This window comes from Stegodyphus dumicola, chromosome 2 (assembly GCF_044657685.1).
Source record: "Stegodyphus dumicola isolate Sdum_Otavi_A_Nest chromosome 2, ASM4465768v1".
NCBI lineage: Eukaryota > Metazoa > Arthropoda > Arachnida > Araneae > Eresidae > Stegodyphus > Stegodyphus dumicola.
Genome location: NC_140769.1, coordinates 32,428,281 through 32,447,627, shown reverse-complemented (window position 1 = coordinate 32,447,627; position 19,347 = coordinate 32,428,281).

Below are 19,347 nucleotides of genomic sequence, written 5' to 3'. Positions count from 1 at the left end.
CAAGATTAAGGGAAAGCAAGCAAAGAGTTTATGCCAATGCAAAGGGATGTTTCCGCAAAGGATTTGCTACGGGACGCTTGTCCAACCTATTGCTTTAGCTGGTGAAAAAGGATTCTGATCAGCAATCAGTATGCTTAATTGCTGTGTGTATTAGACATTTTACTAAATCCATTTATTATGAATTACCGCCCAGACAGTAAAGCGGTTCGTGACTCTGGTTGCCGTACCAAAGAGCCTGGGTTCGAATCCCGGATAGGGCATGAATGTAATTTGTTCGTCCTCTTCATAGGTGGCAACGGTGGCCAACGTATTAGTTCCCTCCCTAATAATATGACCGGCCTTAGTAGTGATCAATGTCTATAAACGGCTACTCCCTGCCATTGGAAAAAAAAAAAAATACGAATTGGTCTTTTATTCAACATAACACACATTTTCCATAAATAGTTAAAATGCATTATTCAGTTACAAGTGAAAGTACTTGCATGAACTATTTTCCATCATTGTTTCACGTAAAAACAAATAAAAGTACAATTTTCTTGTGCACCTGTGATTGTCATATTATTTGGATTACGGTAAAGACTGCAAAGATGCTTCTATGGAGGACTTTCTAAGGGAAACTGGCTCATGTTCACATCATCCGTTAATAAAAGCAGGAAAAGATCTTTATTTAATTGAATGCAACGAAACGTTTAAGAAGAATGATGTACTCATAGAGAACTTTCTGAAATAAAATGATTTGTATTCATGTTACAGATAAGGAAATCCACGGAGCTATCTAAACATTTAGATTGTTTGCCAAAATGGGCATCCGATTTGAACTTGTAGTATTCAAAAGACGACTTATTATTCTGCTGAGCGAAAAATCTAATTGCTTTTGAAGTTATATTGTAATTCGAACAATCATTGTATTACAATTATTATTATTTTTTTTTCCCAATGGCAGATTGGGAACAGTTACAGTGCAACACAGTCCATTAGTCTATACAAGGCCAGAAGTTGCAGTCACTTTATTATGGAGGCATCTAATATGTGGGGTACCATCGCCTCCTATGAAAGGACGAACAGTTAAAGCCATGCCTTCTCCGGGATTCGAACCCAGGCCCTTCGGTATCGCAGTCTGGCTTCCCTAACCACTATACCATCTGGGCGGCACAATTACAGTTATAACTGCATTAGTTGTAGTTTTAACTACAAAGTAACTACAATGAATTACCAGCTTTTCTCAGTCAATAACAGATAGCTTAAACTTTAAAGATAAATGGAAGGTCTTATAATTTGTCGAATAGCAATATTCTAAGAAAGTGTAGTCTCCAGGATGGTGGAAGTTTAATTACAGTCTTACATTTCGCATACTCGCAGCACTTGCCCAAAGGCTGTTCCAAGATTATTTCTGTTCACCTCATCCATTAATTTTGAAGACAGAATCATGTCTAGAGACATTTTTTTCTGAGGACAGTATTTTATATAATAGAAAAAAAAATAATAATAATGCGTCTCCCTCAAGGTGCAACGAGTACTGATAAATTTAATTGAAATTACAATTACAATTGTAGTTAATACAAATACAATGTTACTTTAACGGTTAGAATTACATTATAGTTCCTAATGGCAAAAATATCAAATGAGTGTTATAGATTAGTATACTTATCACAATATTAAACTTTTAATACCGTTTTATTTTATTTAGCTTATCACAATATTGAGCTTTTTAACACCGTCGGTACTGAAAAAATGTTTTACTACTGTCATGAAATGTATATTCGATAATAGTTTCTCATTGATGTTTTTCTTATATATTTTTCTGCATAATTCATAAATGTTTGCAATGGAAATAATTCTGAGGCTTTTATAATACTTTTCATGAAATAAAGTTCCATTAAGGTTTACTTGAAGGAGACTCTCAATGCAAGCACTCGAAAAGAAGTTATGCTACATTTACATATTATGAAATGGTTGAATGTACAGTATTTACTTGTAACAGCGGTGCTCAATATATCGCGTTTTCTGAAAGAATGCATATGTTGCCTAAAATCGAATTTAAATCACTATAATCAGAATAATTGGCTAAAGTATTAAATTGTAATTTTTACAGCATCAATCGAATTAGTGGATTTTATTGAAGATAAAAATGTGTTGATATTGACAAGCTATATTAGTTTTTGTACTATAATGAATGCTAGCTAGTAGCTATATGAATATAATGAATGTACTATAATGAATGCTACCTAGTAGCTACTCTAGCTAATAGCTAGAGTAAAACTCAGGATATGGTAACATTAAATAAATAAATAAATAAAATTTAAAAAAAAAAAAAAAAGAAGAAGCAGAAAACAAAAGCGAAAAGGAACTGAATACATTCCGAAAGAGAAGGCTTACTATGGTGAAACATTAGAAACGTGTAGACAAAGTGTTAATACTTATATGTGAGAAAATACTAAGGACAAATTAAAATACATCATAACTACGTTTGGTGCTTTCTATATTATTTGTATCAATATTAATATAAGTACCGAAAAATACTTAAAAAATAGGTATTTTCGAAAATTTAAAGGAACAAAATTGCAGTCTGAAAATTTATAGCAGCGGAACTTTTGAAGTAATTTGATGCCTTCTGAAGGTCGCCATGAACATAACAATTTATAACTGTCAGCTTTTACAACTTGGAATCAGATAAACTCTATTGTTTGGTAAACCGGACTGTCTAGTAATGTTTTCGGTACTGTCTAGTTTCCGGGAATGGCGATGTATGCAAGCTTTTTCTTCTTTCTGCCCTAAGAATAAACAGCTCATAGGGGAATTCTGAACGGAAAGCAAATCATCACTTACGGATAGAAGAATGTTCTAAGAACTACGGGATAAATTTATAATGGGAATAAAAGAATGAAAGAAATCGGAAACTCTTTTCTAGTAATCATTTTACTCCTCGAAAGTTGGTTTCAGTATCACCTTTTTAAGGAAATAACACATGAAATGGATTTCAGAAACTGAATCTCGAAATCATCAATAACTATCCAATATTATGCATTTGTAAATATTTATTTAATTTGCATTTCAACCAAATGTTGAAAACAAAGCGGAAAAAAATCTCCTTGCAAAAGGAGAAAAAAAAAAGATTCCCATTCTTTTACAGTGATATTCCATTAAATTATATCAGAAAATCATATCACTGTTGGATGCAATAAATACTAATTTCAGACATGTTACCTGTTTATGTTGTTAACTCTCTTTTGCAACTGAACACTGGTAGTCTTGCCTAAGTTTGAATTCCGGCGAATGCGTTCGTTGCTTGGTATTTTGGTGAATTTTAGGTTGAATATACCAAACCAGTTTCCCTGAAAAAGTCATCTACAAACGCATCCTTTTCCTCAAGCAGGTGCCCATCGTATGCTGCCTGACGAATATGCAAGAATTTTTCTTCTTTTACACAGCTTTCATAATCACATATTACCCACCAGCGGCCGAGCGGTAAAGACGCTGAACACTGGTAGTTCGGTCCGTGGTTCGAATCCCGCGAACGGGCTGGCTGCATGGTCGTTTTCGTGGTTTTTCCCATGTGTAACGTGTATACGAGCCAGTTTCCCTTAGAAAGGCCTCCACGAAGGCATCCCTCCATTTAGGCAGATAACCCTCGTGTGCTTTGCCTTGAATAGTACCATACCAATAATACCATAATCACATATTATATTATTGATCATTTTTAATTTGCAAAACTATAAATTATGGAAAACTCTATGACATATTTATTTAGATTAATAAAAAGATAAAAATTAAATGCGTCATCGGCATCATTTTGTTAGTAATATCATTATATAATCTATTGTACTTTTTTTTTTTTTTTTTTTTTTTTTTTTTTTAGTGTACTGGGGAATCAAAGAAAATTTCTCAAAAGTATCATCATGCTTTCGTAAACTGATATATAGTGTTAAATTATTATATTAAATTTCAGTTTATTATAGCAGAAATCGTAAATAGCTGCATTATGTATAGCTCTTGCTTCACTGAGCTTTCGGAAGTTAATCTGCGTCCATCCGCATAATCGAGAAGCAGGTCGATTTGTTTCTCAGTGCAATCGCTGTGGGATCTTAATTCTACTGACCGATGTTCTATAAATTTAAAATATTTTGCCCTGCCTAAATTCTCTAGCTCTCTACATTCTAAAACTTTTGCCGTTGTCAAGTGCCAAATTCTTAGAATTTCGCCATCCCTAAATTTTCTTGTTCGATGCCTCTTTAAATTCTAAGAATTTTCAGCCATTAATCTGCCTCCCGGCCAGACGTGTTTTTCGATGCCACATATGTCACTGAAAAAGGTTGAAAAATCGGAATTTTAAAAGCAAACTTCCTACTTTTCATCAAATAAATTTTATCGATTAGCAGTGCTATGGAAGCATTAAAACATTTATGTAATAAATACACAAATACTTCAGAAACATTTTTTTCTCTCTACTGAAGAAAGGCCTGTCTCTGACTACCTGCGAATTTGATTAAGTTTTATCCAAAATCTACGTCAAAGCGTTTCTTTTTGGCCTAATATTAAATTTTACATTGGCATGTTCCTGTCCCTGCTTGATGTTGACAAGGTTTATTCAAAACTGACTGTTCTTATTTTTTATTTTAAAACAAACAATTTAAATGGAAATCCTCAGCTTGCTTTTATTTATTTAACTAATAACATTTGATAATGTGAATTGAGATCTCTAAGTAATTTGAAAAACAAAAAAATTTTAAACACCAATTTTGAAGCTTTTGTTTTGGTTTGCTTTATTTTTCCTTCAAAGCAAGGGAGAGCTATCTGCCTAAAGGGAGGAATGCCTCCGTGGAGGACATTCTAAGAAAAACTTACTCGCGCCCACATTATGCACAGAGAAAACTACAAAAATTCCACCTTGAAAGGTAAAAGTGTCTAATTTTTTAGAGCGCGATTTTCCTAACAATGAATTTTAGCAATTTAATACAAGTGCTATATTTAATTAAGAATTAAAAAAATGTTCTTTTGTGATTTATGTAAGGTAACTTTTTCTGTCAAAAATAATCATATGAAAATGCACCGAATTTCAGTACCATGTAATTTAGTTCGGAAACTGAGAGGTATCTGTGACATCTTGTCTATATGTAGAAAATTTTTAATAAGGTTATTATGACTGAAATTTGTTTCAAAATATTCAATCAACCAATAAATGCGATGAAGGTAAACTCCCCTTTTATAAATATGAAACAAGATAAACGAAATAAATTTGTGGTAAAATGAATTACAAACATTATGTCGAAATGACTGACACTGAGCATGTGTTTGTTATTTTAATAGTAATTTAATTATCAATTAGATGTAGCTTTCAATAGGAATTAGGTATTTTAAGCCTCTTATAAATTTTTTCTTAGCGTTAAAGCTCGATAACATGAATCAAAAACAGAAAATTAGTTAAACTACACTGTCTCACTAGTCGTAAGATTATATTACTCAAATATGCATATAAAAACAAATTAACATTCTATAAACGTACATTAAAATACCGAAACGCAATAAAAATTAATAACATTTATACTTAAAAAGCAACAAAGCCGGGCTCATGTGAATCACTAGAAGAGGCGCCAAATTGTCTTTGCGAATTCGAAAATTACTTTAATTATTAGGGGAAATAAGCTTCGTCAAACTTAAATCAATAAAACAAACCAAAAAAATTGCAAGGAAACCTGGAAATTAATGCAATATGCATTTCAGTGTTATTTCTTATTTATCAAAAACGAATTTTTTAACGTTTTCATTTGAAAATTATAAATAATTGGCTACATTATTTCTCTGAATTTATAAAACTACGATTAAAAAATACTTTAAGAATTATGGTATAATTATGCTATAAGAGTTATGACATTTTGATTTAATACAATTACTTTTGCTTAATACAAGTGTAGCTATTTTTATATTTATGTGGACGCGCATTGACCTTTCTGCCTCAGGTGAAAAAATATCTTGGCACGGCTCTGATAAGCAATTAAGATTAGAAATATGCACAAAATTAGTAACAATGCAATGCAAAACTTCCTTTTCTGTTTTGGATTTCCAGAAAAAAATATCTTTTTTCGTCTAACCAAAGCATGGACACAAAACGTGTTCCTTCCTCCGTAAGGGCCCATCTGCTTAATCGCCTCTAGGCGGTAATCAAAGGACAGTAGGAAGCCATCACTTAAGTGAAACGACTTGTTGATCGCCCTACAAGGAGGGGGGAAGAAAATCTAACAAAGGCCGTTTTCAGGACAATTTTGGTTTACTCCAAGTGAAAAAAAAATTGTAAACATGGTTAATTTTTACTGCAGTTTTCGAGACGTAAATAGATTTGAATGCGAGCCGCCCGGTGGGTTAATGCAGGAACTAGCTACCAAAGTTAATAATGTTCCGAACTACTATTGATTTAAGAATTTAATATTCATTTTGCATGATTAATTCAGAGCTAGGTTTGATGATTTTCAAGGTGATAAAAATGTGCTGATCGTTTCATAAATCCTTTTTCAATTTCTTTGCAAGATGTTAACTGTTAATCAACTGAAATACAAATCGAAATTTTGTACCTGGAGCACCATACTACACCGAAAAGCAAATATAAGGAGCTTATTTGAACTGGAAGTGATCCAAATTACAGTGACTTTTGGATATTTGTACCAACAAACAATTTTCCAACAAGCAAAGAACTACAAATTCAAAAGTCACATTAATTACGTACCACAGAATTACCACAGAATGGATTGGCCAGCGTGCTTTCCTGATTTAATTCCCACCGAACACGAATGGAATACTTTAGGAAGACGCCTGGTGGCAGGACCTTACTCACCAGAGAATACATAACGACTGAAACAGATGCTCCTTGAAGAATGGAAACTCTTACTCCAAGAACTATTATAGATAATCTGGCGTTGAGAGTCGTAGACGTGGTTAGACAGACGTCTCCTAACTGCAGGGTTGCAGTTAGTAGAAATCATATTCCTTTCTAAGGCTGTTTGGTTTGTGGTTGCCAATTTTGGCCAGACAGTTTTTGTACCAACTTCATTTTGTCAGGAAAGACTTTTACTCGTTTCGTACAGTATGCGTCCTATTGGTACTATACTTTCCTCATCTTTAAGGCACTATGCCGCGTATCTGTAGTATGAATTTCGTGTACCCCAGTTGATTGTTTGCAGAATTATTACCAAAGTCAGAACATTGCTTAAGATTTTCACACTTAAGTAACGTTACTTAAAAAAGTCGACGCTGTTAATACGTAATTCTAGAGGACGAAGGGTATTTGCTTTTGCTGACGCGTTTTGCTCATTGAGTATAACTATATTATATTTTTAAATGTTTGTATCCTAGAAGAAAAATCTTCTGAGTAGCCGCAATCTGTTCTGATACTGATGATTAGATCTCTGAATAGTATCACGTTTCAGTGAAAGACGGTAATAGAAAAATATGCTGTGAAACATGCAGTAAAGTTCATCCTAAGATAATAAAACAATACTACAACGATGGTAAATAAGTCAATAACCCTTAACTAATTTTGATATGTAGAAGGGAGAAAAACGTGATTGAAGAAACTGCAAACTGTATTCTAATTTTTATTTTTATTTTGGAAAGTACCTTTTCTAGTTGTAAAATGCTAGATATAAAAAAACTTAAGTTTGAAATTTACCCTGTTTTAAATGTAATATAATTATTTTTCGCATTAACGAAAATAATGAGTTGCTTGAATTAGATTTATTTGAATAATTTGAATGAATTAATATTTTTATTTGTATTACACAGTTTTTGCTATTAATGTGTATATGAAAGAAAGAAATTAGCGGCTTGCAAAAATTATGTATCTTAATTTTTTATTACAAGAACACACACAAAACTGGTATTTAAAATAGTGCAAATAAATGCGTTGTACAAATAATCGAGGTGCTATAACTCGAAACATCTTCCACTTTTACTTCCTTGTACGAAGTAAAAAGAAAGTATTGCAATCGTGAAAAGTTTCAGGCATCATATTTCAACTAAAATATCCATTTTGACCGCTAGCGAATGACCGCTAATCACGGTTTTGCGTGACATCTGTACGTAAGGACAGAATAAAAGACTCGTTTTCCCCCAAAAAAATTATCAAACTTTTTTTAAATGGATTCTGAACACATTTTTTTCGTGGCGTCTGTACGTACATATCTCGCATAACTCAAAAAGCTCAGAACATTGAAATTTTGTACATAGGACTGCTATAACATATGGATGTGCACCTCGTATTTCCGTTGCAATCAGCCACACCAAACGTATATAAATATATGTATATATATATATATCAACTCTGCTACCCGGCTCAGTGATCTCAGTTTCTTTACTCTTATATGTTTGTAAATTACGCATTTTTTTGCTTTAAAAATGGTTGAATTATGTTGTTCTTATCTTCCGGTTAAGGTTTTTATGCCTTTAGTAAGTCTGCATGCAATATTTGTCGAGTTATCAAAAATTTTAAAGTTGTTTAAGTGCGGCTAAGTCTAATTAGTATTGCGATGGCGACCATATATGTTTACATTTGAAACTTGGCAGAATATCGCATTTGTTGTCAATCTAGAGAAACTAAGCTTGGCAACAACAAAGATTAACTAACTTCTTTTATTATTGCGAATTAAATCATGCTTAATCCATTCTGGGAAATATTAGAGGAAATAAGTGTTTAAGATTTACTTCGTAATTTGTAATATAAATATTTTGAGTTTTCATGTATTTTTGCCTTGTCGGGAAGTGACAACTGAGTTAATTGAATGAGAAATACTCAATCGTCTGTGAAAAACTGTTTCTTTCTTGTTTTTTTTGCTTAATTTCTTTTATACAGCCTTTTAGATTTATTATAATATTTCAATAGAACATGTGACAACGATTAGATAATTCTTCTAATGATATAAATTTTGTGCATTCTGAGTTAAATTATGAACGAAATGTAACGCTGTTAAGTGAACCTAGCGGCAAAGTGTCACTATGGTAAACAAATATAGTACATTTTAAAGAGTGCATTTATTCTATTGTGGTTTCTGCGCTATCGACGAAGTAGATTTAATTCAATCCAATAAAGTTTAAATTAAATGCAAGAAAAAATACATATAATTTAATATTCCGTACAAGGAAGTCATGTGGTGTCATCAGATTTTTATGTAAATTAGTACTTTTAAAAGATGACTTTTACAAATGCTAGATCCATTAACTATTGTTTTGATTACTTGATGTACTTTTTGAAAATGTAAAAATATTCCACTATTGTATAGAAAAATTCTAAATTGAAAAGTCACCAAGTGGTACTAATGCAATATTGCTCGCTAACCCCAAAGTCCTTTTTCAAATAATATTATATAGTTTCAAGATAAGATTATCAGACATCCGGGATTAATCTAAATAGTCAAAATTTTTTAAGTATGTCCAGGAGTTCCAAATGGGATGACTATCCTCAAAATTAATTAGTTTCACCATTATATACAGTGGAACCTCGGGATAATTCGTTCCAGCATTGAGCTCGTGTAGAGGATTTCTCGTATCTAGAAACAAACTTACCCATTTAAAATAATGTAAATCCAGTTAATCCGTTCCGCAATCCCAAAAATCTCATTACCGTTTCATGTTCAGTCGACGTGTCTGATGTTTTTCGGAGAAAGTCCAAGTACAGATTCTTAGCCTCAGCTCAAATTATAGCTTCCGACACCGCCTTTTAACTACTTTCTCGTTAATCCTCACCAACAACAGCTTCTCAACATCTTCTAAGAATTTGGAACGGTGCTTGGAAATAACGGTAACTCCTTTGACCACATCAAGTTTCTTAATTTCTTCCATCTTCTTCAGAATAGTGCTGATCGTCGATGTCGACGGCCGTAAGTCTTTTGCCAGTTCCGTCACTCTTACACCACGCTTATCTTTATCTATGATTCCTTTCTTAATTTCAACGGCCATGGCTTCCTTCTTTTTCTTTAGAGCACTATCTGTGTCAACAATCTTCTTAAGAGGCATGGTTAAATAATTATTTTCACGTTTAATGTAGAAAAACAATTAACTCAAAAGCGCACAAACACGTAGATCAAAGAACACTGAGTGATCTGACGAGGGTATTTTCCGAGTGGAGCCGGACCGGGAAACGCACTACGCATTACCAGCAGCCTGGATCGTTTGCTCGTTACTCGAGTCAATGCTCATATTTAGAGACGCTCATACTTTCCTCGTATCTCGAATTTCTCGTATATAGAGGTGCTCGTATCTCGAGGTTCCACTGTATTTCGGGAGTATTGTGTAGTATTGAGGACTGTGATACTTCTTTGGCAATATGAAGCAACTCCAATGAATGAACACAGAAAAAAATTTATTTAGCACTCAAAATGGCGACATAGAAAACAAGAAAAAAAAACGAATTCTAACATTTAAAAAAAAAATTACATTCTTCGTGCGAGAGCCGCAAGTGGCACTGGAGCCTGGTTTCAAATATTGCCATTCACAAATACCTTAATGTTTATCTATTTAAATTATTTAAACTACAAAATTTTAATAATATTTAAAGCTGTTACAACCTCTCTCACAACGGAAAGACATTTTCCGAAGGGAAAAGTTCTGTAAAATTCGACAGTTTAATAAGCTCGGCTTGCTCATTTGCTTAAAGACAAAAGGTAACTTCTCTCATAAGTTTCCAAAATTCAGGCCAAAAATTTAAGTTTTAAACAAATACTTTTACACCCCATTTAATTAGAAAAAAATGGAGAACGTTCAAATACATCACTTGAGCATACATTAAATAGTAAAATTAATTCTGAACGTGGTTACATACACTAAGAGTTATTATATTACTTAATTCTACTCAGAACATCTACGTTTGTGCAAAGATCCTTTGCGATGAATGACCGTAAAATTATAAGGTTGTAATGAGAGTGCCCGCGCATCAATCTAGAGTTACATTTCATTTGGTGTTGGATAGTAGCCAGACCAAAGGGTTATGATCAGTTTGAATCAAGAATTCTTGCTGACCATCCAGATAAAAATGCAGTTTCTTGATAGCAGCGCACTCCTTTTCAGTAGTACAATAATTCTTTTCAAACTTAGTAAATTTTTTGCTTATATACAAGATAGGATGTTCACGTTGTTCATCATCTAATTGGCATAGTACTATACCCATGCCATTGTCGGAGGCATCGGTTTGTATAATAAACCTTTTATCAAAGTCGGGAGCATACAGAATTGGTTTCTTGCATAGCAACTCTTTTAAATTTTTAAAAGCTTTGTCACATATTTCAGACCATTGTATATTTCTTTTTTTTTTTGTTACCCCCTTCAAAGCGTCCGTGAGGGGTGAAGCAATTTCCGAAAATATCGGTATGTACTGGCGATAATACCCTACTAGTCGTAAGAAAGCACGTACTTTTGTTTTGGTTTTAGGTGTAGGATACTCCTTTACAGCCAGGATCTTTACTTCATCCGGGGTTCGTTGTCCTTGTCCCACAACATGGCCTAGGTATCTGACTTGATCTTGTGCAAATTTATATTTTGATGGTTTTAGTCGTAAGTTTGCTTTCTGAATTCTCTCTAGAACAGAAGTTAAGTTTTTAAGGTGCTCTTCCCAGTTTTCTGAGTAAATGGCAATGTCATTCAGGTATGGTACAGCGAATCCTTCGCATCCAGCCAGGACTTTAGTCATAACTTTGTATAAAATTTATGGGGAATTTTTTAATCCAAAGGGTAAACGTAGAAGCCTGAAACTTCCAAAACTAGTTACAAATGTTGCATATCTTTGGGCTCTTTCTGTTAACAGAATTTGCCAGTAGACTCTAGATAAATCTAATAGGGTAATGTTTTTTGCTTTTGCTACAGTTTCGATACGTTCTTCAATATTAGGCAAAGGATAGTATTCAGTTTTAGTAACAGCATTGAGTTTACGATAATCGATACAAGGCCGAGGATCCTTTGATGAAGATTTTATCAAAATCATGGGAGATGTATAGTCCGATTCTCCCGGCTCTATAATTTTAAGATCGAGCATTTTCTGGATTTCCTTTTTGAGAATTTCAGTCTGTCGGGGTGACAGTCTGTATGGCTTTATTTGTATTGGTTCGTTATTTAATAGCTCAATATCGTCACAATCGTTTGTTAGTCCAGGATTATTTGAAAAACAACCAGAATATTTCCAGAAAACCTTTCGTAAATCTTCTATTTGCTCGGGTTTCAACCTTTTCTCGAGTTCATTCTCCTCTATAATGTCCGAGAAATTTAATATACTTGGATTGGAAGGTAAATGAGGAATGTGCATTTTTAAGTCTCTTCCATCTTCAGTTATCATATTAATCATTTCTGGTCTTTTGTAATATGGTTTAAGCTTGTTAATGTGATATACTTGATTTGGCTCATTTTGTTCCTCGAAACTTCCAATATAATTGGTTTCTGAAATTTTCTGCTCTATTTTTCCAGGTCCTTTCCATTGTACTTCTAGTTTACTTTGACGATCGTTGATAAAACAAGAACTAAATCTCCTCTAGCAAATTCTCTTTTCACTGCGTTTCGATCGTATCATGTTTTCCTCCGTTGTTGAGCTTCTTTCATGTTTTCCACGGCAAGTTCTTGGCATTTCTTCATTCTATTAATAAGTTCGAAAATGGAACTAACAACATTATTACTTTCTTCAATCGGTTCTAGCCACTGCTCATAAAGTAAAGTGACTGACGTTCGTAGGTTTTTGCCATGAACCAATTCTGCTGGTGTAAAACCAGTGCTTTTGTGTGTGACTGTTCTGAGAGCAAAAAGAACTGATGGTAGACAATTCTCCCAGAAATCAGAAGTCGCTCCTATACATACGACTCTTAACACCCTTTTTAGCATTCTATGGAATCGCTCAACGGGATTACTCTGCGGATGATACACAAAGCTTCTTACATGTTTAATTCCGAAACGCTCCAAAAATTCCTCTGTCAAAGCACTGACGAAAGAGTTCCCCTGATCTGTTTAGATCACTTTTGGGAAACACATACGACTGATAATCTGTAAGAAAACATCAATCACAGATGGCGAAGAAATGTCTGTCACCGCAACAGCATCTGGATATTTGGACGACATACACAGAGCTGTAATAATATATTTTTTCCAGTCTTTGAAATAGGTAGCGGATCAATGGCATCGACATTTATTTTAGTGAATATTTCGGAAATTAGTGGTACTAATTTCATTGGAGCCTTCGTTTTGTCATTTCCTTTTCCAGGGCGCTGACAAGCATCACAGGTTCTTACAAAATCTTCAGTTTCTTTGTAACACCTCGTCCAGTAAAAATATTTAGCAAGTCTGTCTTTGGTCTTTTTGACACCCAAATGACCAGAAGTTCCTTCGTGGCACATCTTTATAATTGACGACTTGCGTTTTTCAGGTATAACTACAAGCTGTCTTTCAAAGCCCATTTTATCCGTCGTTTTTTTAACTAAAAGCTCTTTTCTTGTCAGACTATAGTTCTCATTTTTGCATGTACCTTCTTTAACCCTCTAAGCGGCAAGGCCGTATATATACGGCCTGGAATATTTATTGTGATACCTGTAAGAACGTATATATACGTTCATATTAAAATATGTCAACGAAATTAAGGCAATATATCAAAAGAAAACAAATCCAGGTATGAAATACCAGTACAGTTTTCACATTAAAATCAAAAAATAATTTGTTCTCATAGTAGTTTTGGGAAATTTGTGCTTTCTTAGCGAAAACCCTGGCCGCCCAGAGGGTCTTGGATGATTTTAGACAGTTCCTTATCAGTAAGCTGAAGTTGTGCAACTTCTTCTGAGTCAATGTTTACCAATTTCATTAGAGCTTCATCTTCTGTATTTGGTTCCGGTAAATTATCTTCTTCTGCAAAAACATCTCTGGATGCTTTATTTTCTTCTTTCATCGGTTCCAAGATCTTCTCTTCAGCTATTTTTCTTTTCCTTTGAACTCTAGTAGAGACGGCATTAACCTGGGAAGGATGATTATCAGGTTCCTTTCTTTGTTTATTCAACAGTGCAAAAGTTCGATTGCCTAATAAATACCTTCCTTTGTCGAGTTCATTTCTAATAATGGCAGCCTTAGTTATTACTCGCCCAAGATCGCAATTTAGTTCGATCTCAGCCAATGGTAAACAGGTTGGATTCAAATCTAATGGCTGTTGCACCCACACATTTTCACCTGTCCGCATTTCCGGCGTGATGTATTTGCGACAAACTATATCAATACTTCCCTCATAACACAAGACATCCTCAGGATATCCTATTTAAGTCGCAATGTCCCGGGAAGCAGTTAGGATATCCTGAGGATGTTGATTCTCAGATATCCTGAGGACTTCTTAAGTCAAAATCCTGAGGATATCCTATTCAAGTCTCAATGTCCCGGGATATATGAAGATCTCAGGATGTTGATTTTCAGATATCCTGAGGACTTCGTAAATCAACATCTTAAGGATGTCCTGTTGAAGTCGTAATGTCCCGGGATATATGAAGATCTCCTGAGGATGTTTGTTTCTCAGATACCTTCAGTACTTACTTTTTATGGAAGCTCATATCTGAAAATATTAAAGTAACCTTGTACCACACGCAAGTCATGTTATAAGAATCGAAATCTTACTCTATGGATTACCTATTCTGCATATGAAAATTTAATTGTTATGCTTACACTGGTTTTCGTCTTGTATGTGTTGGCTGTAAGTATTCAGTAATAATATTTTCAAATTTTTGTTGTTGTTTCACAGTGCCTATACTTACCCGTCTCTGAGGCACTAATCAGAAATATCAAGTTATAAAAGTATTCTATTCAATTCTTCGATAGTTCTTAGCATAGAAATAACTATACTTTGAAACTTCAAAAGAAAAAAATACTTTCTGATCTGTTACACTATTATATTAGTAATGAATGATGTTTAGTGCTGTGCAGTAATAAGTAACAATATTTTTTTTTAACAAACGAAATTTTAGTTTACAGACGCAGTTAAAAACTAGTCTGTACGAGGTTTAACTTGCTTTAATTTGAATTTATAAACAGAAGAATAATTTTATTGGGCTAAAAAATTCATTGCAGTTTCTTCGTTCATTTTCTGGTAAGTTCTTTAATAATGAGAATTAGTTTTTCAAGAGAAGGTAAGAAGTAACTTATTTTTTACCTCTCTGTAATAGGAAAATAAGGTTTGAGAATGGGAAGAACTAACATTTAAGTTCTTACTCTCCTCAAACCTCACTTTGCTACCTCTTTAACCATACAAATATTCGGTCTTTGCTAAACAAAGCGCGAAAAAAATATATCCAGCGCTCTGCAGTCTTATACGTTATGCCGACAATGCTACATGACTCCTCATAATTTAACAATAATTGCTGCTTTATTAATTTATTTGTAACATCCAGAAAATGCAGTAAACACGTTTCTTCAAGGTATATAACACAAAGTTAAATGTTGTTATGAAAACTCAAAATTAGATAACGGATTAAATAGATGGTCAAACTTTAAATTAAAATGATTTAATTTTTTAATTAAACGCGTTCTTTAAACTCAGCAGTTTTATTACTTTATTTTATACTATAAATAACAATTGAAGTTGAAAATCTTAAAGTTTTGATCATCATTATCATTGTTCGTAAAACTCCTTCTCAAATTTTCTTTGCTTTTGACAAACCGAGCTCCGCTCAGAATGTAACACCTCTGAGCACTTTTTCTGTAGGCGATGCCCCAAGAAGATTTCTCTTTTGTTAACGTGGCAGATTTATGTGTCAGACCTTCCCTTCTTTTGTATCCCCCTACAAGGCAAACATCCCTTCACATCCCTTCACAACAAAGGACGCAGAACGCCCCCCCAACGGTTTTAATTGCTCCTTAATAGTGATATCCTTGAAGAACCCCACAAAGTGGAAAGTACACGTACTTACTTTCTGATTTCCAGAATTCAGCTATTCTGCTAAACGTTAATAGCCGTCGTTCCAAATTCTCTTTCAGTTACGAACTGACTTGCTGACGCTTGCAAGCGTTTTACATTGACAGAGTGTGAAAAGTAAGTTTCTAAATGTTTCTTTTATTCTACAGAAATGATCAGAACTAAAAAAAAATTATCTCAGATATCTAAAAGACGGATTTAAAGCAGAATAAATCAACGTATATTATCGGATTCTTCAGAAGATGAAGTAGTATTTAATTATGAAAAAGGACTGTGTCGAATTTTCGCGCTAGCAAATATTCTTTAAGTTCCATTTCAAACTGTGATTCGAAATATGAACTTTTATGTCTCAAGAAGAACTGACTGATGACGATTACCAAAACGATTATCCCATTTTAAGGAATATTCCAAATATAGGACTAATAAATATTCCGTTAGACTTTATGTCCCTTGTGTGCTTAGGAGTAGTACAAAAAATGATTACTATTAGGATAGGCGAAGGCACCTTACAAGCACGATTACCACATAAAAATGTTGAACTAATTTTTTTTAAAACGACCAATTTTTAAAGCCTTATGTACCAATTGAATTTGCAAGAAAACCAAGGAAAGACTCTAAAAGAATTGAAACACTGGAAAGCTACAGAATACCGTCAATTTTTACTGTACACTAGCCCACTTATCTTTTTTTTTTTTTTTAATTTAACAAAAAGCTACATGATCATTTTTTACTATTACTTCATATTTCGATTAGACTCTTATGCAAAATACAGAATCAGACGACAATTGATGAATACGCACAGTCTCTATTAAAACTCTTCGTAGTAAATTTTGGGCTTTATCATGAAAAACAGTATATTGCTCATAATGTTCACGGCCTACTGCATATTTGCGAAGATGTAAAAATGTTTGGGCCGTTAGATAATTACAGTGCATTTAAATTTGAAAGCTATATATCTTCTATAAAAAAATTGATTAGAAAATCTTCCGCTCCATTACAGCAAATAGCAAGACGAACTCATGAACTGTTTAATCATATTGTAGCCATGAATAATGATTCAATCAACGTAACCGACTTAAGTTCAGAATTTCAAAATTTACACACATCTGGTCCACTATTAAAAGTTATTAAATGCTTAATTTTATTATTGAATTTTGAATACAAATTAACTGAAGTCAGAACTGAATTTGTAGAATAATTGAATTATGAATATATCGAAGAATTCAGTTTTGGGCTATTGAATGGTTAAAAATTATCGAAAGATTTTTAATATTTTGAAGCAAAATTTTCTCTTATAATATTTTGTATTAATAATTCATTTCAAGTCTCTTGCTCAGTTTTAGATATATTTACAAATTATTAAATTAATTGAAATTCAAATTAGAAAATAAATTGTATAAATATTCTTAACATTTCTTATTTTTCCATAGTAACCACAGATGGAGGACCTGAGACTGTCTGTGGAAAATAAGCAAGTTTCAGGTTATCACAACACCTTCACACACCTTCACTGGAATATAAAGAAGATTTCTGGGGATATACTGGGATGTAACATTAAGCAGTTGAGAGTATGTATATTTAAGAGGTTAAAGGGATATTGTAACTAGTATTTCAAATCCTGATAACATCCCATACGCTGTCGATGGGACCTAGATAAGATGTCCTAAGGATATACTGGGATGTGACATTAAGCACTCGGGAGGATGAGTTTAGGAGGAAACTGGGTTATTACGGGATGTCCTGAGGATGTAGTAAGTAGGACTTTAAATCCTAATAACATCCCATACGCTGTCGATGGGACATAGATAGGATGTTTTTAGGATATAATGGGATGTGTTTAGGAGGTTAGTGGGATGTCCCGGAATGTCCTGAGGATGTAGTAAGTAGGAGTTCATATCCTAATAAAATCCCGCACGCTGTCAATGGGACTTAGTTAGGATGTCCTGAGGATATCCCGGGATGTGACATTAAGCACTCGGGAGGAGGTGTTTAGGAGGTTCGCGGGATATTCCGGGATGTCCTGAGGATGTGCGCATATCCCGCGAGCAACATCCTCGGGATATCCCAAGGATGTTTTTGTGCTATGTGGGTAGCACCTGAATCCCTTAATATAGGAATTTTATGACCATTTACGTAACCCATACTAGTATAAGGTAATAGAAATTTATCCTCTGGTTTTGCACTAATTCTGTTAAGATTAGCAGGAGATTCAGTACTATTCTTAAGTTTCGGACATTGGGGTCTTAAATGTTGATAAGACCCACACTGATAGCATTGTGGCGTCTTTCGTTTTTCATATTTATCATCTGGACATGGACTTCTAGGTTTATGAAACTAGCTTTGCGAATTAAATCCTGATGACAATTTTTTTTCAGTTTTATTTTTATTATCTGAACTTAATTTACCTTGAGTTAGTGCATTGTACCTTTCTTTCTGCCGATCCACTACAGGCCTTTTTTGAAAGGTTCCGCAAATTTCTCTCTGTTGTCATCTTTTGCTCTGGTAGACTGTTTGACTTTTAAGATTTGATTACTTTTGCTGAAATGTTCACCTTTAGTTTCTTTCCCTGTGAAACGGCTTGGAAGAAATGGTAATTCCCTTAAGTACATCTTCTCTTTTCGGCTCGTATATGTGGTAAGGCAATCTAACTTGCAGTAAGCCCCTTGAAAGTTCCAGGTATTAATTGGTCGATTTAGAATATCTTTTTGTTGTATATCTTTAATTAATTTCTTCTCTTTAACTTTTCCAGTATTTCTTCGTATGAGTAAAAAGCTTTCAGTTACTTTACATTCCCGAAAATATAATAGTACGAGTTCTTTCATTTACGTTGAAACGACGGCCGAGCAGTAAAATCGCTGAATGCTGGTAGTTCGTGTCAGAGCTCAAATCCTGACAAATATGTTGACTGCATGGGCATCTTCGTGGTTTTCCCCATGAGTGACATGTATAAGACACAATTTTCCTTATAATGTCCTCCACGAAATTATTCTTCTTCCCCTTAAGCACATAGCCCTCAAGTGCTTTGGCACGGTCAAAATAAACCAAACTAAATTAAAGTTGATATACAACTGCTTGTTCACCAACATTGCAGAGATACTTGCACAATCGTTCAGAGGTAAAATAGACTTCAACTAAAAAATTACATCTAAGACTTTATTTCTTCTATTTCTGTTTAAATAATTAAAGTTTTCTTCCAAAAACTCTTAAATATTATTTCTAATACTTGAAATAATGAAATCTCATAAACCTAAGTTAACCTGATTATACATAAACTGGAACTTGGTACTGAAAATAATAAAGTTTTTCATTTGATCTCTTATTCCTGGGAATTAAAATACTTTGAATGCATTTCCAAAACTGCGTATTAAACTGCTTTAAATTTACTCTTAAATATAATGGAAATTTGATAACTCTAGAAAAGGAACGAAGAAAGTTATAAAGGTTTATAGCTG